Here is a 21,502-nt window from a genome sequence, read left to right on the forward strand (position 1 = left end):
CTTTTTTAAAGAGAGGAATGAGGTACTCACACCAAGATAGCAGCCACAGGATACCTAAATCTTTCAGAGAAAAAGAATTTATGGCTCCATGTCATGGTTTGACACTGGCACAATGCCAGTGCCCCCATGAGAATACCCTCTCCCTGGTGGTCTGCTGTGAGATGTGACCAGGAATGAGCAAAGCAGGCTCCTACTTAGAAATAATGAAAACTTTATTAACTAAACAACAAGAAAATAACTAAACTACAAGGAAAGAAAAAAAGAAACACAAGGAAGATGAAAACCTTACAAAAGCATTTTCCTCCTCCCCCCCCCCAAATTCCAATACAATACATCTCCCAAATCACCAACTCTTGGTCCGGCACCACCCTTTAGAATACTCAGTCCTCAGTTCATCAAGAGGAGAAGGAGTCCTTCTTTGTGCCATGGGCTTCCTGTCACACGTGGCACCGCCCGGAGATCATTTGCCATTGTGACCTCTTCCTTCCATGCCCAGTGCTCTCACCACTGTGCATGGACCAGGGCTGCTTCCAGGTTTTCCTCTTTTAAGGATGCCTTGTCCCACTCTAAAAAAGGCACAGTTTCATATTTGGGACATCTGTCCCCCCCATATTTTTGCACCCCCTGGGGCCGAGGGGTACCCACACTGAACCCTCCTGGCTCTGGGGCATTGCCCCCCCTGGACGCAGTCTCTGTATCACAAGGAAACGTGGCTCTGTCCATAGCTATACAAAAAAAGAGTCCAGCAAAAATGCCACTCCATCTTCTCCATTCCTCCAACATCTCTCTCTCTCTGGCCCAGACCTTCATCACTTGCCCATTTCCTTCTTCATCCTCTACTCTTATCTCTCTTCTAGGAAGGGTTAATGTTGTGTAAAGTTTTCATTGTCCACAAAGGAGTTAAAAGCTCCCACAAGCGGCTGGACACATCGCTGCCTCCTTCCCTCCCCTCCTTTCCTCCTTCTCAGCCGTGCTGCCTGCTGCCGCACATGTTTATCAAGTTTCAAGGTAACTCCCAGGCACGGCTCTGTCTCTCTCTCTCTCTTAGAAGGTGGGGGGGGGAATACCTCTCAGTAGTTCTTCGATGTTTCCACCCTTGGGCCCCTCAGGGTCAGGCCCACCTCTCCCAGGCAACGTGGCTTTCCCCTCCCCCCCGCCCAGCCAGCAGCTGGGCCAGGGGAGAGATTGAACTCTCTCCTGCCGAAAATCCAAAGAGAGCCTCCCAGAGGAGCAGCTCTGCTTTTAACCCCTGTGTGTTCTCAGAGGTGTATCCAAATCTCAGTGGTCAATCCAAGTGCCAATACCAAAATCTGAGCACCCATTTGGGTTTGACTACAAACTCCCAGAAAACCTGTTTCCTGTCAATGACAAAGCACCACCCTCCATTATCAGAAGAAACTAACTTCTTCCCTCCTCGCTCAGCCCTGAAGACGCCATCAGGATCAAGAGGAAGAAGCTGATACTGATCAGACAGAATCCTGTGTTTGAATGGAATTTATGCGTCATGTATGAGATATATGAATATGCAACAGACTATTGCTTTTAGGGGCTAATCCTCTGTTAATGTTTGTCCTTTTTAGGGCTTATTTTGCCCAGAAAGATGTACCTGGACCTTCCGTAACTCTTTGTTTTTATTGTCTCGTATTGTCCTAATCCTAATTGTCCAAATTTTTATTACTCTAATTATATTACTATTTGTATAACCATTTTATTACTATTAAACTTTTAAAACTTTTACAAACAAGTGATTGACATTTTTCACATTATCCATCCACTAAGTCCTCACTCCCCCAGAAGTTGACCTAGCCAATCAAATTCATCATCTACTTGCAGTTTGTTTACACCTTCTTTCAGGGCTTGAATGCTTGCATGGATTGATTTGGGGTAGTCAGACAGGTTCATACAACGCATTCCATCAAATTATTCACATCCACATCCTTGTGCTAAAAGTAAGAAATCTATTGCTGCCCTATTTTGCAAAGTAGTGTGTCTAATAGAATCAACATCAGTTAAAAGTCTTGTTAATCCTGGGGATGTAGCATTAGTTTGTTTAGGTAGCCAACAACCTAATCTGTTAAGTAATCCTAAAGCTTTTCCTGCTGCTACACCAGGGGTAAAAAGCAATGCTGCCCATCGCTGTACTTTATACCAAAAATCAAACTGGTCATCACAATCTTTGTCAAAAGCATGTAAGGTTCATTAAAATCTAGAGGCATATTTCTGTCGAAAAATCATGGACATGTTTGGGGTTAAAAGGGATAATCGCCTAAGGTTACATGGTCCTTCATCAATATGCGATTGAATTGAAACATGGGGTCAGAAACTACAGGATATATATATTAATCACAGAAAATAGAAGGTATTGATTAAGAATAGACACATAAATGATGGACATTGCTTAATATTTGCTGGGTCCTTAGTTGCGTGAGAAAGGAAAGGACTACGTGCAAAACAGCAAGAAAAAAATGTAAGGATGCTTGATAAGGGGAAGGATGTTTATCGAGAACAGGATACAGTATGCAAGGATACTGAGATTACGAGGGTCGTTGGGCCCCTGAAACCAGATGAATCTGGACACCGGGCTTGGACAGTGGCCAAAAGATCAGTAAGCATGCGCAAGGCAGCAGGGTCAGAAAGTCAACCCTGAAGAAGACTACTTCATCCCCTAGGACCCCCGAGACCCCGGAGATGACCACCAGAGACAACTGCGCAGGCACAAAGGACTGATAAGATGATTAGCTGTCTTGGTTTGGAAAGACAGGAGTCTAATTAGGAAGGCAGGAGCCTCCCCTGAAATAGAGAATGTAAATCCTCCCCACCCCTCCCAATTACTATAAATTTTAAATTAAGGGGCTCTCAGGCAAAAAATATGGGAGCAGGAAATAACAGTTCTTTAATAAGGAAGAAAATAAAAGGATAAAAATAAACAATGCAGTACACTAGAACAACACTGACGGAATCAGAACTCAACCTGACACCCTGTTGGTCAGGGTGTTGGTAGCAGTCAAATTGGAAAAGTGGCTGCAGTCCTCCTGAAGTGTCAGGTGTAGTTCTGCTGAAGCAGTGATGCTGTAGAAAAAGGATGTAGTCTTGCTCTGAAGATCCAGTGGAAGAAGAGGCAGCTGCTGTTCCTCTGGGAAATCCAGTGGAGAAGCTGTGCTGGTATTCCAGAATATCCAGATTATATCTGGCTAGCAATGTTTAGCTCCTCCTTCTGGGCAGAGCATCTCACAGTGGGCTGCTATAGTTCTTATCAGTCATGCAGTGACATTCAATAGCCTGTTATCAGCAGATGTCCCCTCCCATGGGAGGAGTGATTGTGGACGAGATAAGGAAAACTGCCCACTTGACAAAAGACAACTGCCACACAGATGGTAATAGAATACATCTTGCCTTGCAATCTGGAACATTAGCATAAGAAGCGGAGAGAGATGGGAGCCAGGAAATGATCTATTGTTAAACTTGATTCATATGTAACATTCTAGGGGTTAAAAGAAAACCTGAGTGTACAGGGGGTTGTCACGATCCATCCATACGAACGGGTTTTGTGATGGTTCGTGGATTGATCTCAGGGTGCAAAAGAACTGACACGGTACAAGGGGATTTGCAGTGATAATCAAAACAAATGCACCTTTATTGAAATAACTACAGCAAAAATGTGTTGGGGAGAAATCGCGGAAACGGGGAGAAAATAAGGGAAAAGAGGGAGGAAAATTAATGGGTATATAGCTACCAAATGTAGAACGGCAGAGTCCTTCAGTATCCAGCCAATGGAGTTCACCAGGTCACGTCCAGGGAGATCTCAGAGGTGCAGTTCATCTGGACTTCAATTATACTCTTTTTTTATGGGGGAAGGGGGGGAATGTATTTTGCAACCAAATCAAAGGTAGTTTATTGTATCTTCGGGGGGAAAGAATGGTGTTTGGAAAAGGGGTACACACAGTCCATTTTCAGCAGTGGACGAGAGCCATTGTTTTCGTGGTCCACTACCTGCATCTGCAACACCCATCTTGCTTTGGTCAGCTTTCCTTCCCCCCCCCCACACACCTCCCCCAGGTTGGGGATTTCAGTCCCAGTCCCTAGAAGAAGGTGAGAGGGGGCCTTCTCACATAGGGATTTCATGTCTCTGTCTCTTGATGAAGAGGCTTCTTGCATCTCAATTGTCTGTCACGGTGGTTACGGGGTCTTCTTTGGGGGGGACCACCCTAAAGCCTAGGAGAAGTTCAGCCAGGCCGAGAGGTGGGGAGAATTCCAGAGCTATTGTGCAAAAGGGCAAAATGCCCTTTGAGCTCAGTGTAGCATATAGCAAATGCACCTGTGAAAACAATAACTTAGCAATGCTCTCAGGTCTCAGGCATATGACTTTCCCCTACAGGACCAGAAACCTCAGACATGAGTGGTCTGTTTTTCAGTGGCCTCCCCAATGACGATCGTGAGGCAGATGAGGGATATTTCAGACAGAATCTCACAGGGGTACACATGTCTTTGTGGAGATATCCCCTTGCATCCGGCCAAATAAAAACATACCTACTTTAGAAGTCATTTTGTCTTTGAGTTTTAGAGTCTTTCTCTGTGTGTCAGGATGACAGGCCAAGCCCTATCACCACAAAATAAAAATACCTACGGAGGTAAATGTAATGGAGCATTGGTTGAGCAAGAAGTAATCACGGATGTATAATTACACCAGGGGCTCACATTTTTTGTTGGAGAATTTTGCTCAGAAATGGCTTATAGAGTTTTGTTCAGACATGCCATAATAATATACAGCTGATGGAAAAGTAAAAGGCAGCTGTAAGCAGCAGTTCCCAAGCTTGTTTCTGTAAACAACAGAAGTTCTCAGGCACGTTTATGTAAACAGCAGAAGTTCTCAGGTTGTTTTTAATAACAAGTAAATATCTTGTCCTTGGATAAGTTTTGGGAAAGCAAAAGTGACAAACATGGAGGCTTTGAGAACCATTCATATCAGGGTGAGAACACAAATCTTGGTTTCAATAACAAACCACAGGTATTGAAAACAAAGGGGAGATTAATGTTTTAGCTGTAGCCTATGATGAGCTCGGGTTTTGCAATATGTATGAGCTTAATTAACACTGTTATAAAAATTGCCTGATAGATCAATACATTGGAGTTGGATGCTGATCAAAGGATGGGTCGTCTCCCTTCGCTTTCTACAATTTTTATACACAGGATGCTGAGGGGAAACATCCCGAGTCTTAGACTGATTTTTCCCAGAATAATTAAACTTTACACAGAGATCCATTTTCAACAAGCCCAGTAGTTCTAACTCCTGAGGCTCAAGGAACAGCAGGGAAAGATAAGGGGTCCATTGATCCCAGGTGTCAGCACTGTGGAAGGGACTCACAGCTGGTCTGTGAGTCAGAAAGGATTAGTGAAAGAGAAGGAGCTGATAAGAGTCACCTTTGCTCCTGAAAGGAGCTTTACCAAGGTTGTCAGTATAGAAATGAAGGAGAAAGAGAGAGATAAATGAGGGGCAGGCTGCCTTGCTCCAATGAATACTGTGTTGATTTATTCTGACCAATGTATAAGTATAAACTTTGTGAAAGAGTATAAAAAGACAGCATGGTGTAAAATAAATAGAGAGACGCCTTCTTAAATACAGTGTGTTCTCCCATTTTTTATGACCATCTCGGCAACAACGTGCATGATTGCTGTTTTGTAACATTGTATTTGCCTGAGTCAGGCAAGGCCAATTGTCTAAAGGCAAAACAATAAGGAACATTGAAAAAGGATTATCAGGGGATGCAGTGGCCAAACACAACGTATCCTGTCTTGTAACATTCGCTAAGGTTACCCAAGCATTTGGTTTTGGTTGGTTAAAAGGCCATGTCTGAGCACTAGAAACAATTCCCAGTAAATACCATAGTATTCAGGAAGTCATCATTTATCTTTATTCTCAGTAGCATCAAGCCACTGCTCTGGAGTAATTTTCAACTGTTCAGATAGACCAAACTTATACCCACACACTAATTTTTGCATTTGTGCATTATTTCTGCTGCGTCTCGTTGGATCATATTGACAGCAAGCAACTTGTCTTTTATGAGATGTACAGTACCACAGTATCCCACATTCAACAAATTTGCATTCAAACAGGTGTTGATGTGGTGGGGAGGTCCTGTTCACAAGGGTTCTTCTCCAATGTTGATGTTAAAGGTGAATCTTCAGGTGATGAAGTCAAAGGTTCTCAAAATGGCATCACATTTTTTGCTGGAATCCACTTGGGACCATTCTCTGTGGAGACACAAGCAAAACCTCTACCCCAGGTGACCAAAGGATAAGGCCCCAATATCTTACCGGATTCTGGATCCTTCACTAAAACAGGGTTTTTTTCCTTTCGTTGCAATTGTGAATTGCAATTGAAATGTTGAACAATCGGTGGATTGGGATCCATGAAAGAACAGTTCAAAAAGTTGAAAACATAAAGGCCTTTCTGCCGTCTCTCAGAAGGAGTGCCATGTCTGGCTCTCCCTTTCTGTTGAACTAAGAGACGCACGAGGGAGCCATGAGCCCGTTCAATGATTGATTGTCTTGTTGGGGAATGAGAAATACCAGTTTTGTGTGTAATTCCCCATAAGGCAAAAAAGGTAGCAACTAAACAGGAAGTATAAGCTGGGCCATTGTCTGTCTTTACTTCAGATGGTATACCAAGAGTTACAAAAGCAGCAGTGAAGTGTCTACAGACATCTTTAGCTGTTTCCCCTGAACGGGTTGATGCAAAAAGAGCACCAAAAAAGATATCAATAGATAAATGAATGTATTTTAAATGGCCAAATTCAGAAAAATGGGCGATGTCTGACTGCCAGACTTGGAGGCTCTGAAGCCCTCCAGGATTAACACTTCCTGCAACAGAGGTAAAAGAACACCTTCGGCAATCAGGACAAACAGCAATAATTCCTGAAGCTTGGGCTTTAGTAATGCCAAAGTGTCAAATCAAAGTGGCAGCATTTTGGTGAAAAAAAGAATGGCTCAATGTAGCCTGTTCTATCTTATTAGGTAGAACAGATTGCTGTACAGGGAACATACCACTGGCAAACAGTAGGGGAATTTTTCATGCATTGAGGTAAAACAAGCCAGTGATATCGCTGTAAGGGCACCTGCATGTTTGTGATTGGAACTGAAAAGGTAAATTTAGGAGCATCATCAGGATGCAAGGAAATATAAAAAAACCTATCTCTTAAATCAATAACAGTCAAGTGCCAATTTTGGGAGATCGTGGTAGGAGATGGAAGATCAAGTTGTAAGGGTCCCATGTCTTCCATAGCTGTGTTAATTTTTTGAAGATCATGGAGTAAACACCACTTGCCAGTTTTTTTTTTTTTTTTATAACAAACCACAGGAGAATTTCAAGGACTGGTAAAAGGGACAATATGCCTTTTCTGGTGTAGTTGTTGGACTAACTCGATTAATGTGCACAGTTTTTGCAATGGTAGGGGCCAGTGACCCACCCAAACTGGATTTTCTATTTTCAGGTTAGTTTTAAAGTGCTGTGTGCTTCAGTGGCCCTCATTAAAAATCTGATTGAATTCTAAAGCCCCATTGGGAGAGAACATCCCTCCCCCATAGTACCATTGGCACTGGTAATACAAACAGTTTGATGGAGGTGAGGTGTCCCTCAGGGCCTTTGATCTGTATAAAATGGCAGCTTTGATAGCTGCAGCTGCTCCCTCCAATGCCTGAAGGTGCCTGAGGCACTTAAGCAAGGGACCATGGTGGGGGCCATTTAGCTTGAGAGATAACTGTAACATCAGCCCCTGTGTCTATAAGACCGACAAGTGTTATCTTTTTTCCTTTTACTGTCAGGGTACATTGGCATGTTGGGCATTGTTCTAATATAGGTTGTACCCAGCATACTTGGGATGTTCCAGTAGACCCAAATTCCCCTTTCCGCGTTACATCTGTGAAAGATACGCTCTTGGTTGGGGAAGTAAAATCAATTGACCTATTCAAGTTCCTTGGGGAACAGGGCAAGGTGGTTGAGGTGTCCAGGCCATTATCATAATTTCATTGTCAGAGTCAGAGTCTATAACCCCAGGGAGAACAAACAGCCCCATCCAAGAGGTGGATGACCAACCTAAAATCAATGCATGCATATGCTGCCCTGGTGGTCCGAAAACTCCTATGGGAAGCAAATGAAGAAATGAATCAAGTAATGTTACTGTGATGGAAGTTGCCAGGTCCAGTCCAGTGCTTCCTGGTGTGGCAGGTTGTAAATCAGCGATGGTCTGGCAAAGGCTGCTTGCAGCGGCTGGGCTGCAGCCTGTTGTGTTCTGCTCTGAGACATCGGCTGGGGTATTTGTGTCTGTGCGCAGTACCGTGCCACACTCTGGCTCTGGTTTTCTGATATCAGACACCCTTCAAAATCATACTTGGACCAACATTGATTAGCATAATTCCTTCCCTTACGACACTGAAGGCAAATACCAGGAGCTTTGGATCTGGCCTCCCCCTTTCCCAAACAGTCCTTTTATAAATGCCCAGATTTCCTGCGCCCGAAGCACATTCGGGGGACCCCTGGTGTAATCTCCAAAGCTGCAAAGGCATTAGCTATATCAGCCCCCATAGCCTCATAAGTTACTGTTGCCATATGCTGAAGCGTACTGAGGCAATTAGATGCCTCAGTCATTTCCAGCAAGATAGATTCCTCCTTCGGCAAAGACTTAAGCAGTTTTTTTACAGTCCTCATTAGCATTTTCAACAGCTAATTTTAAAAGCAACACCTCTCTGTCAATGTCATTCTCAATTTGTCTTTTAAGACCTTGTTTTAAGCAGTCAATAAATTGCATATAAGTTTCAGATGGTCCTTGTTGTACATTAGTAAATACTTTTTGGGGGGTTGTTTAAAAATGCAGAATGGGCAGCTTCAGTAATGCCCTCAAGGGCCTCTCTAGGAATGCAGGCTTGCCCAATAGGATCTGAGTGGACACCTTCTCCAACTAGGTGGCCAGTCATGAGGGCTGCAATATTCTGGTTTGCATGCCCTACAAATCTTACAAGCCACGCTTCTAACCCCTTTTTCCACTGAGCATCAAAAATGGCATACTGAGTTGGGGTTAATAATAAGTTCGCCAGCCCCTTTAAATCATGAGGGGTCATAGGATGAGTTGACAACATAGACCATAAAAGATTAGCAAAATAAAGAGACCCTAGCCCATATTCTGTAGCCGTGAAGCGTAGTTCCTTAATTTCCAAATAACCGAGGGGTTCCCACTGTGGGTTGTTTCCCCTGGTGCTGTGAAGCCTGACTGGCACAACTATTTTCGCTGTGATATCAAAATCCCCTCCCCTGAGGGCCTTTTTCTTTAATCGCATCCAGTTATCATGAGGGTCAGGAGGGAATAGACCAGTCTCATGATCTGAATCTATCGGTCCTGGATCAAAGGGGTTCTCCTCCTCCTCACTGCTAGAGCTGCAGTCAGCGATATAAGCTGCCAATGACTGTGAGACAGGATGCCTTCTCCTCCTTTCTCTGGGCAGGGGTGAGGTTGATGGCTGTGGTTGCTCTTCAGTATCAGAGGCGCCAGTTTCAGGTGGGCAGGGAGAGGCAGAGCAGGATGGGGGCCCGGTGGTATCTGCAGACGATACAGCCTAAGACTGCTCTTGCTTTTTCAATATCTCAAAAATTATTCTTCAGGACGGGAGCATATGCATTACCCACTCATGTCCCGTAGTAGCTAAATCATAGAGCTTAACCACCACATCATCCCAAACAGCAGTTGTAAAAATAGAGGAGGCAGTGGCGTCGGGACCTTTAACAGTCACTCATTTTAAAATGAGCTTCATATCCAGCTTTGGCAAGGTTTTGACGCGTTTTGCAAGCAAAGAAAGCATTAGTTCACAAATGCCTCTCTCTTCTCTAGACATATTTTACCCCATGTTCCCCCAGCTTACCTCCTTCTCGTGGAGAGATTATTTCAGGCCCACTCCTGGTTCTTGCACCAGCACTTCCAGTTCCAGGGGGCGTTGCCAATTGCAGCCAGATAGGCTGTTCCTTGCTCCTCACACGAGGTAACAATTATCGGCGATGGAAAGATAGGGACAACTGGGCTGGATCAGAAGCCAAATTTTATTGAGAATACAAAGGGTTTATATAGGATATACTAGGGTATACTTGTATGATTCTTATCTATAGGATTCTATTTTTGGTAACAATTTCCCATTGGTTATACATTCTTCATTACATCAGTTACTTGGTAATCATTACAAAATTTCACATGTTTCTTGGTCACTTCTACCCCAGAGATCAGTTATCTGTGTGTGTGTGTGTCTCCCATGGTTTCTGCTCGATCAGGCCTAAGATATCAGGCTGCTTTATCAGTTCCATTGTACTCCCTGTCTTATCTCCCATAGACAACTTATTCTATAAGCAGCTGGAGAATGTTTCAGGTTCACCAGTCCTGGTTCTTGTAAGTGACTTTAACCTACCAGACATTTGCTGGGAACTTAATACAGCAGAAAAGAGGCAGTCCAAGAAATTTTTAGTGTGTGGAGGACAATTTTTTGTCGCAGCTGATGAGTGAGCCCACCAGGGGAGGGACTATGTTAGATCTGTTGTTTGCAAGTAGAGTTGGGCTGGTGGGAGATGTAGTGGTTGGAGGTCACTTGGGGCACAGTGATCATGAAATTATAGAGTTCGGAATATTTGGTGAAATCAAGAGGAACTTGATTTTGTAAGACTTTTACATTAGACTTCTGGAGGGCAGACTTTGGCCTATTTAGGACACTTATTCAGAGAGTTCCTTGGGAAGCAGTCCTTAAAAAAAAGGAGTGCAGGAAAGGTGGGCGTGCTTCAAAACAGAGATCTTGAGGGCACAGGAACAGACTGTCCCTGTGTACTGAAAGATGAGTCAATGAGGCAAACATCCAACCTGAATGGGCAAGGAGGTTTTGGAAGAACTTAGGAATAAAAAGAGGATGTATCACCTTTGGAAGGAGGGTCAGGTTCCTCAGGAAGTATTAAGGAGGTTGTTAGGGCATGTAGGAAGAAAAATTGGGAGGCCAGAGCTCAGTTCAAACTTTATTTGGCAACTTTTGTAAAGGATAATAAGAAGTGTTTTTACAGATATATTAATGGTAAAAGGAAGGGTAAGACCAACCTTTGTTCTCTATTGGATATGGGAGGGAACTTAGTAACTGCAGATGAGAAGGCAGAAGTGCTCAATGCCTCCTTTGCCTCAGTCTTTAGGGGGAAGATGGCTTATCCTCAGAACAACTGTCCTCCTGGGTTGGTAGATAGTGTCAGGGGGCAGAATGGTCCCCCCCGTTATTCAGAAGGAGGCAGTCAGAGAACCGTTGAGCCACTTGAATGTTCATAAATCTATGCGACCAGGTGGGATCCATCCCAGGGTGATGAGGGAGCTGGCAGATGAGCTTGCATAGCTGCTCTGCATCATTTACCAACAGTCCTGGCTCACTGGTGAGGTTCCAGATGAATGGAAGCTGGCCAATGTGACACTCATTCACAAAAAGTGTGGGAAGGAGGATCCTGGTAATTATAGGCCAGTTAGCCTGACCTCAGTACTTGGTAAGGTTATGGAGCAGTTTATATTGAGTGTTATCACGCAGCACTTACCAGATGGCCAGGGTATCAAACTCAGCCAGCATGGGTTTAGGAGGGGTAGGTCATGTTTGAACAACCTGGTCTCCTTTTTTGACCAGGTGACCCGCCTGGTGGATGCAGGAAAGGCTGTGGATATTGTCTATTTGGACTTCAGCAACGCCTTTGACACTGTCTCCCACAGCATACTCCTGGAAAAGCTGGCAGCCCATGGCTTGGACAGGAGCACTCTTTGTTGGGTTAAGTGTCTGGATGGCTGGGCCCAGAGAGTGGTGGCATACAGTGCTGCATCCAGCTGGTGACCAGTCACCAGTGGTGTCCCTCAGGGGTCTGTGATGGGGCCAGTTCTTTTCAATATTTTTATTGACTACATGGATGAAGGTACTGAGTCTTCCACTAGTACATCTGCAGACGACACTAAGCTGAGAGCCTGTGTCGATAAGTTGGAAGGTAGGAAGGCTCTGCAAAGAGACCTAGAACGGTTCGTTATAGATAGATAATGAGATGATGGGCTCTCGCAATTAAGGGATGAATATTGTGTGAAAATTATGTTCTGGTTTGAAAGCAAAACCAGAGAGAGAATCCAAGTCAGAAATACAATTTATTAGGAAAAGGGGAAAAAAATACATGCAATAATACAAAAGAAAAACCACTGACAAAGTCAGAATACAACCTGACACCCTGCTAGTTAGGGTGGTGGTAGCAGTACAGATGAAATGGTCTTGTTGAAGTGATGATACCCTAAAAAAGTTCTGGTAGCTCTTGTCCTCCGGAAATCAGTGGGTAAGGGCACCTTACTCTGTCCCAAATCCCAGATTATATCCACATGGGGATGCTTAGCTCCTCCCCCCTGGGCGGAGCATCTCACAATGGGCTGCTATCCTTCTATGAGTCCTGTGGTGGGTCCTTGATTGCCCATAAAACAGAAATGGCTCCCAGAGGGAGTTATCTCTTCGTCATGGCAAGGCATTGATGGGTCCATTAACAGGAGGTAAGGAAAAACAATGCCCCTCCTGGTTTCAACAGCTCTTGAAGATGGGGATAGAATACATCTTTATATTGTAACCTAGGACATAATCTACCCCTTATTCTATTACCATCTACATCATACCCAAACCAATACCCTCTTTCAGATATATATATAAAATACAGAATTAAACTTTACACACAGTTCTCACTTAAAATTAGGTCTCCTTGTGGTACGCAACAGTTTTCCCTGTGCTTCTGCATTATCCACCAAGTGTAACAAGGTCCTTGAGCAAAAACAATGCCAATGTCATTGCCTGAGGTGGGATTAATCCAAACAGTCTTTCCTAAAATACCTTTCATGTGTATCACAGGAACTTTGTCTCCATCCACTGTGTGCAAGGGTTCAGACTGGGCAGGACCAGCTCGATTTATGGACCCTTGGGTGTTGACCATCCAGGTGGCTTTTGCTAAGTTCAATTCCAAATTTCTGAAGGTTCCCCCGCCAAGTGCCTTTAGGGTAGTCTTAAGTAGTCTGTTGCACTGTTCAACTTTCCCAGCAGCTGGTGCATGATAGGGGATATGATATATCCATTCAATACCATGTTCTCTGGCCCAGGTGTTGATGAGACCATTCTTGAAATGGGTCCCATTGTCTGACTCAGTTCTCTCAGGGGTACCATGTCTCCACAGGACTTGCTTTTATAGGCCCAAGATGGTATTCCAGGCAGTAACATGAGGCATGGGGTAGGTTTCCAACCATCCTGTAGTTGCTTCCACCATGGTCAGCACCTAGTGCTTGCCTTGGTGGGTTTGGGGCAGTGTGATGTAGTCAATTTTCCAGGCTTTCCCATACCTGTACTTCAACCATCGCCCACCGTACCACAGAGGCTTCACCCGCTTGGCCTGTTTGATTGCAGCATGGGTCTGGCAGTTGAGGATGACCCGTGAGATGTTGTCCACAGTAAGGTCCACACCATCGGTATGTTGCATCTCTCCCCTGATGACCAGAGGCATCATGGGCCCAAGGAGCTAGGAATGATTGTCCCTTGTCCTGCCAGTCTAGATCCACCTGTGATACTTTCACCTTGGAAGCTCTGCCCACCTGCTTGTTGTTGCGATGCTCTTCATTAGCCCAACTCCTGGGTACGTGCACATCCATGTGTCGAATCTTCACGGTCAGCTTCTTTACTCAGATGGCAATGTCCTGCCAAATCTTGGGGGCCCAGATGGGTTTTCCTCTGCACTGCCAGTTGGCCTTTTTCCAGTGATGCAGCCATCCCCATAGAGCATTAGCTACCATCCATGAGTCGGTATAGAGACAGAGCCTCCACCACTTCTTTTGTTTGGCAATATCCAAAGCCAGCTGGATGGCTTTAAGCTCTGCAACCTGACTCGATCCACCTTGTCCCTCGGTCGCTGGTGCAACTCGTTTTGTGGGGCTCCACACTATAGCTTTCCATTTCCTGTTAGTGCCTACAATCCGTGCCGTGCGTCCGAGCCCTCTGCCGCTTTTCACGCGCCCGGTGTGCCTGCTCGGCTGTGCCAGGGCCAGTTCGGAGCTCTCGGCACGGCGCAGAACGGCTGCCGCGGGTTTTTTCAGCGCGGAGCGGTTTTTCCACGCGGTTCGCCGCGGTGGGGCCGCTCCCCCCCTCCGCCGCTTTTCGCGCGCCTTTTTGCCGCATGGCGCGGGGGGGCCCCGGTGCCTGCCACGTGGCGCGGCTCTCGGCTCTGCGGGGGGGCTACATTCCACGGCGGGAGATCCTTTGTGTCTTCCTCGGCTCGGCAGGGCGTGTCCCAGCCCCCTGCTGCTGCTACCCGGGAATTTTAAAAGCAGTATACACAGCTGCATTGTCTCTCTCTGCGGCGTGTTTTGCTGTCTTTTGGAATTCGTGCTAGCGGGCGCGGGGAAGCTCTGCCTTCTCTCTGTCCGGGGGGGGGGGGGGGGGGCTCCTGGCGTGGGGTGTTCTTCTGGGGACAGTCCTCACCCCTATCGTTTTTTGTTTTCCCTTTCCTGTGGGGTCTGCTTCCCCACACTTGGGGCCAGGTCCTACCACCTAAATTCCTTTCTTTCCCCTCAGTGAACCCTCAGACTTGAGGACAGTGGGGGGAGCAGGGGCCGACAGCGTGTGCTTGATTATTTTAGTTTGCATTTTTCTCGGGCGGGTGGAGTGTTCCATCGTGGGTGCTTGCTCCTCCTGAAGTCGCCTTGTCTAGGGTGCTTTAGGAGTAGGATCATGGGTGCGGGTCTGAGCAAAACCCAAAAAAGAGTTTTTATTGTGGTTAAGGGTTTGTTACTTGGGGGAGGGTTTACTGCCCCCAAGAAAGAGTTTATAGTGTTGATTAGATGAATTTTCTCCCATTTCCCTGAAGTTTCCCCCGAAATTGTTAAGGACCCACGTTTTTGGGCAGCCGTTGTGGCCAAATTAGATAAAGAAGTTAATTCTGGGGAAACTCAGTGAACTAACGTGGCTTATTGGGCGGGCAAGGTGCTAACCTTGCTGCGCCCGTCTGGGGAATTGAGAAAAAGCCCTTCTCATTCAAGTTTGCTCCCCAGTTCGCCTGGTTCTTGTGCTCCTACCCCTCATTCCTCTTCCCACCGGCACGAGCCCTTGAGAGGGGTTCTAAAGGCCAACAGCAAGCAGGGGGGTCACCTTGCCCCTGCTCCCTCTCGACCGGCTCGCCCCCCCCCTCCGAAGAGCCCTGGCCAAGCTCTCCGGAGTTCTCTTCCCGATCCCTTTATCCCTGTCCCCAAGTCCCCAGTTTCGGTCCCCAAAGTTGTCCAGTTTATTGAAAATTCCCAAGATGGCTGCCATGGAGCCCAGAATGGAGGCTGCCACATGGTTTTTCCCGCCCTTACCCCTTCTTCTCCCCAGAATCCCTTTCTTTCCAATTCCAACCCTTTCCTCTCCCTTAACCCCTCCTGCTCCTCTGTTTCTCCGCCCCTGGTTCCACCTTCGGTTCCTCCCTCAGCTCCTCCCCTCGCTCCGCCCACAGCTCCACCCTCTATGGGCCCCTTCCAAGTTCCTCCTCCTTATTCCGCTCCGCCTCCTAACTCCACCTTGGAGGCGGAGAAAACAGAGTCGCCACGCCCCTGCTGTTGCCCTGCCCAGAGACCAAGCCCCGCCTCTACCTTCTCCAATTCCGGTTCCCACGCTCCCCCTTCCGGTTCCCACGCTTCGTGTTCCGGGGTGGGGGGGGTGGGTGACCGGAAGCCGGGACAGGTGCCTTTATTGGAAGCCGCCCCGGTTACATACCACCTTAGTGGGGAGGGGAGTGCTCAGGCCCAATGGATGCCTATAGCCCAGGCCCAGATTAAGGAACTGTGCAAGGCCCAGAGGGAGTACTCCCGGGAATCTGAGTATTTCCAGGGGCTCCTTCGCCCGGTCCTTGCACAGGGAGATCTGATGCCCGGGGACCTGAGAGCTCTCTTCTCCAGCCTTTTAGGGCCCATGGAATTCAGGGTCTGGGCGGGAGAATGGAGGAGGGAGATTGTGGAGGTTCTCCCAACACTTTGGGGGAACCCCTCCACATCTCATGACACCGAGGGCTTGGTAATTTCTGAGGACCATCTTGTGGGTACCGGGCAGTGGGTGAGCGGGGCAGCTCAGGCAAAGGCGTTGTTCACAGAACAACTTGTGGAAACAGGGAAGGCTGCAGAGCATGCTTTTTATAAACTAGCTATTACCACCTCACAGCTAGAGGAAGAAGAAATAAGGCAGGGCGCGCAGGAACCTTACCTGGCATTTATGGAAAGGCTTTACCGATTTGTGGAATCGCAGGTTCAGGGGGAGAGGGAGAGAGAGGAGATGCTTAGGCAGATGGCCTACTACAATGCTAACACAGCGTGCAGGCGGGCTATCAGATCTCTCCCTCAAAACCCCCGACCTACAGTAGAAATGATGATCGAAGTGTGTGCCAGGGTGGTTCCTTTACAAGACCTGAAAGCGCACCCCAAAAGAGCCTCTGTAGCCTTCACAGAATACCCAACGCCGGAGGACATAGACGCCGAAACTGCCACCGCCACCGGACCAATGACACCGGGGTCCGGGAGAAGGACGGCGGCGACTCACCCCTGCCACCTCTGTGGCAAAGTGGGCCACTGGATGCCCCAGTGCCCTATGAGGCAAGATTACTTACAATATAGGAAGAGGAAAGAGGAGAAGGAAAAAGAGCAAAAAAACTAGCTCAAGAGCGCAGCCCCTCCCTGCGCCAAGATAGAAATGTGGCGGGTGATGTAACATCTAGCGGGGAAGGAGGAGAAAAGGGAAACCCGTCATTCACGTTACCGGACTTGTCTTATTTCTTATCTATACCTGATGTGACATTTAACAACCGTGGTTTACAGCCTCAACCTGCGCTTAACACCTTGTCCTCTGCTTCCCCATACAGGCTGCAGCTCACTAGGGGCATACACCTCCCCAGTAGTGATTTACAGCTTGTGTCTGTCGACCTCCAACATCTGGGTCAATGGAGGAGTTTAGGACGTTGCGGGTGGACTGTCGTCGGAGATACTAAGCACACGCCGCGAGACCTTTACATCGTCCCAGGGCTGGTCACCACGGACCGGGACCGTTTCGCAGTAGGGCTGTACTGTGTCCGACCCCCACTCTTCCTCCCCAAGGGACAAATCATCGCCCAGGCCATTCCATTTCCTGACAAGGACCATTGGAAGAAGACATGGGGAGACTCCTCACGTCCGACGGTGGCCTGGGCGCAAGTAGTGGGGAGGGAGAAGCCCCGCCTAACATGTCAACTCTCGTTGGGCGGGGACCAAAAAATCATCAGGGGTCTTTTGGACACAGGGGCAGATGTGATGATCATTCCCTCTCGGGAGTGGCCATCACATTGGGGCTTGCAAAACGCAGCTGGCGCGATTCAAGGTGTAGGAGGGCTCAAATTGGCTAAGCAATCAAGGGGCATTGTACAAATTACGGGGCCAGATGGGCAATTGGCTTCGGTGCGCCCATTTGTTTTGGATTACACTGAGCCTCTCTGGGGGAGAGACCTTTTAGCCCAGTGGGGAGCCAAAATTGACCTTCCAAAGGCTCCCCAGGTTTTTCGGACAGTGGCCACCAAAGAGTGCCGGACCTGGAAGCTGGATTGGCTGTCTGATGAACCAGTACAGGTCAAACAGTGGCCACTTAACAAACAAAAATTGAAGGCGCTCCATGAGCTCGTTCAGGAGCAGCTACTAAAGGGCAATATCGAGGAGACCATGTCTCTGTGGAATTCTCCTATATTTGTCATCAAAAAGCCCAATAAGGACAAGTGGCGGCTCCTGACCGATCTCCGCCAAATTAATGAGAGAATCGTAGATATGGGGTCTCTCCAACCAGGGATGCCATCCCCTGCAATGCTCCCCCGAAATTGGCCGTGATTGACATAAAGGACTGCTTCTTCCAAATTCCTTTACACCCAGATGATGCCCCGTGTTTTGCCTTCATGGTTCCTTCCATCAACCATGAGTCCCCGGACAAGCACTACCACTGGCGATGCCTTCCGCAAGGAATGAAGAACTCCCCTGTGATTTGCCAGTGGTACGTCGCTTCTCTGCTGTCCCCAGTACATACAGCCCTCAGGGATGCTGTCATTTTACATCATTATTTGGACGACATCCTCATGTGTGCAGCCGACTACAGTTTGCTTGCCCATGCGCTTGACCTGACAACCAAGGTGTTGGTTGCTGCAGGGTTCGAGCTCCAGCAGGACAAGATTCAACGGATGCCACCTTGGAGGTACCTGGGACTTGAAATTACAAAGCGGACCATTGTGCCGCAAAAATTGGCTATAAGGACTAATGTCCGGACCCTTGCGGAGGTCCATCAACTGTGTGGGTCTTTAAATTGGGTGAGACCCTGGCTGGGTATTTCTACCGAGGACCTGGCCCCCTTTTTCGATTTATTGAAAGGGGGAGAGGGGCTTAGTTCCCCTAGGACTCTCACCCCAGAGGCTCAGGGGGCGCTGGAAAGGATCCAAAAGGCTATTTCAGCCAGGCAGGCCCACCGTTACCATCCGGGCCTGCCATTTAAATTCATAGTACTGGGAAAATTACCACACCTCCATGGCATAATCCACCAGTGGGACGAGACTCTGAAGGACCAAGGCTGGGGAGATAAGCTCTTAATCATAGAGTGGGTCTTCCTCAGCCACCATCGGTCCAAAGGAATGACAAGGCCACAGGAGCTGGTAGCTGAACTGATCCTCAAAGCAAGATCGAGGATCAGGGAGTTGGCAGGATGCGATTTTGAATGCATTTATATACCAATTGGATTGGAGTCGGGCCAATTAAAAATGAAGATGTTCAATTAACTGCTGCAAACTAATGAGAACCTTCAGTTTGCGTTGGATAGCTACACTGGGCGGATTGCAGTAAATCAGCCGGGCCACAAATTATTTAATTCGGAATTTAAATTATCACTAAAGAAGGTCCAAAGCAAGGAGCCTCTGGATGCAGTGACAGTTTTTATAGACGCGTCTGGAGCATCCCGCAAGTCAGTGATGACTTGGAAGGATCCTCAGACTCAGCAGTGGGAGACAGATGTTGCTGTTGTGGAAGGTTCTCCACAAATTGCTGAGTTAGACGCAGTAGTCAGGGCATTCCAGAGGTTCCCGGGACCTTTCAATTTGGTAACAGATTCTACATACATTGCCGGTGTAGTGTCCAGAGCTCAATCAGCAGTTCTGCAGGAGGTCTCTAACCAAAAATTATTTTAATTACTTACTAGGCTTGTCGATTTGGTGTCCCACCGCGAGCATCCATTTTTCGTAATGCATGTGAGATCGCACACAGAGCTGCCTGGGTTCATTGCTGAGGGCAACCGCCGTGCCGATTCCCTGACCGCGGCTGCTGTCACAGTGGGCCCGCTCCCAGATGTGTTCGGCCAGGCTAAGATCAGCCACCAGCTCTTCCACCAGAACGCGCCTGGCCTGGTCCGGCAATTCCATCTGACCCAGGACCAGGCCAAGGCAATCGTAGCCACATGTCCCCAATGCCAGTGTCACCAGATGCCCACCATTGCCTCGAGGGCTAATCCCAGGGGCTTGGTGAGCTGCGAGGTATGGCAAATGGATGTAACACACATCCCTTCTTTTGGTCGATTGTGTTACGTCCATGTCTCAGTGGATACCTTCTCTGGTGCTATCTATGCCTCTGCCCACACAGGTGAGAAGGCTGCGGATATCCAGAAGCACCTGCTTCTGGCATTCGCTGTCTTGGGCATCCCTATGACCATCAAAACTGACAACAGCCCAGCGTACACGTCCAAGGAACTGCGGAGCTTCCTGCAGCAATGGGGAATAGTGCATAAGACAGGCATCCCCTATTCCCCGACAGGCCAAGCCATGGTGGAGAGGGCCCACCAGAGCCTGAAGAAGATCTTAGCTCGGCAGCAAGCTGCTGTGAAGGTGGAGACCCCCCACATCCGGTTGTCGAGAGCACTTTACGCTCTCAACTTCCTTAATTGCTCTTTCGACAACCCTAACTCTCCAGCGGTCCGACACTTCAGCAGTCACCCGCAGCTGCAGCCTAAAGCCAAGACGCCGGTCCTCATCAAGGATCCAGAGACCTGGCGGACGGAGGGGCCCTTTGACCTGGTGACCTGGGGAAGGGGATATGCTTGCGTGTCCACACCCTCAGGCCCCCGCTGGATACCATCCAAATGGGTCAGGCCCTTCATCCCGAAGCAGAGGACGCAGAAGGAGGCTGTGTCACAGGTTCAGGTGGCGTGCTGGCGGCGGCGGAGAAAACCCTCCCAAACACCATCAGTTTCCTCAGATATTCAGTTCCTCCCCAATGCTGAGACTCCTCCACCTACCCCTCTCCTCACTGAACTACCTCTGGTTTATGAATCCCGACCTTCCTCCCCCATTTCCTCTCCTTTTTCCGAACTTGATTTATTATTTGGGGAAGAACCATCTGTTTAAGTATTTTGTGTCTAACTGTTCCCTTTTTTCCTTTTAGTACATTTCCCCAACTCACTTTTGATTTTCACCCCCCTGATTCGTGAGCTAGTCCGGAGAAAACTGACAGCGCCGGGTGCCACTGTCCCTTGCAACGAGCCCATGGAAAGGAGCGACCCCTCTCCTTCAACCTCTCTTTGGAGGCAAACCGCAGAGGAGGAGGGGGCTACCGCTCCAACATCCAGCTACTCATGGGCCGATGGACTATGTTCAGAAGACAAAGCCACTTGTCATGACCAGCCGCAAGTCACAGACTTTTAAGTTATTTCACTTCGACTTTTCAGTTTTACATGGACTTTTCCGTTCTTTTATTTTTATTTGGTAAAAAACGGGGAGATGTTGTAGTGTGTTCGTTAAGTTCATTTAATTCCTCCCCCATTTTATGTATCTGCTCCCCCCCATTTTGTGTAAAATGGTTCTGCCCTCCTCAGTTTTCCCACCACAGCCCTGCCAGTTCTATTGTCAATCTGTTAGGTTATATAATTCCTCCTCCCCTTTTTCCCTTATATGTATGCTTTTTCTCCTCCCTGGGCCAAGTCAATCACCCCCCACTCCACCTAGTATTCCAGAAGCTTCTCCTCTTTGGGGGTTGTGGTTGGCTGTGGTCCCGGGACCCCTCCCATACCTGGTACCTATTGGGCTCTCCACTATGTCATTTGTATTAAGTTCATCCCCTCTTCTCCCCCCATTGGTCTTCTGTAAACCCCTCCCGGGTCCACTCCTTCCCTTTAAAACCCGTAAGCACCCTTTGTTCTTGGTCATTTGCTGTTACATCGTGGGCTTTCCAATAAACCAAGTTTAGCCCCCCTGGCAAGTGTCCAGCTCCTTCCTTCTCGTCGTTTAGCAGCGATCCAGTCCACAACCAGCACAACTCGAGGCCTCACGATGCCGAAGGGTGCTGGCAGACCATGCAGCGAGGTGTCAGCCTTAACCTCAGCTAGCCGGACTCTGACCTTCTCTGCTCTAGAAGGCTAATATACACGTCGCTGCAAGGAACCATCA

The sequence above is a fragment of the Melospiza melodia genome, chromosome W, assembly GCF_035770615.1.
Source record: "Melospiza melodia melodia isolate bMelMel2 chromosome W, bMelMel2.pri, whole genome shotgun sequence".
Classification (NCBI taxonomy): Eukaryota; Metazoa; Chordata; class Aves; order Passeriformes; family Passerellidae; genus Melospiza; species Melospiza melodia.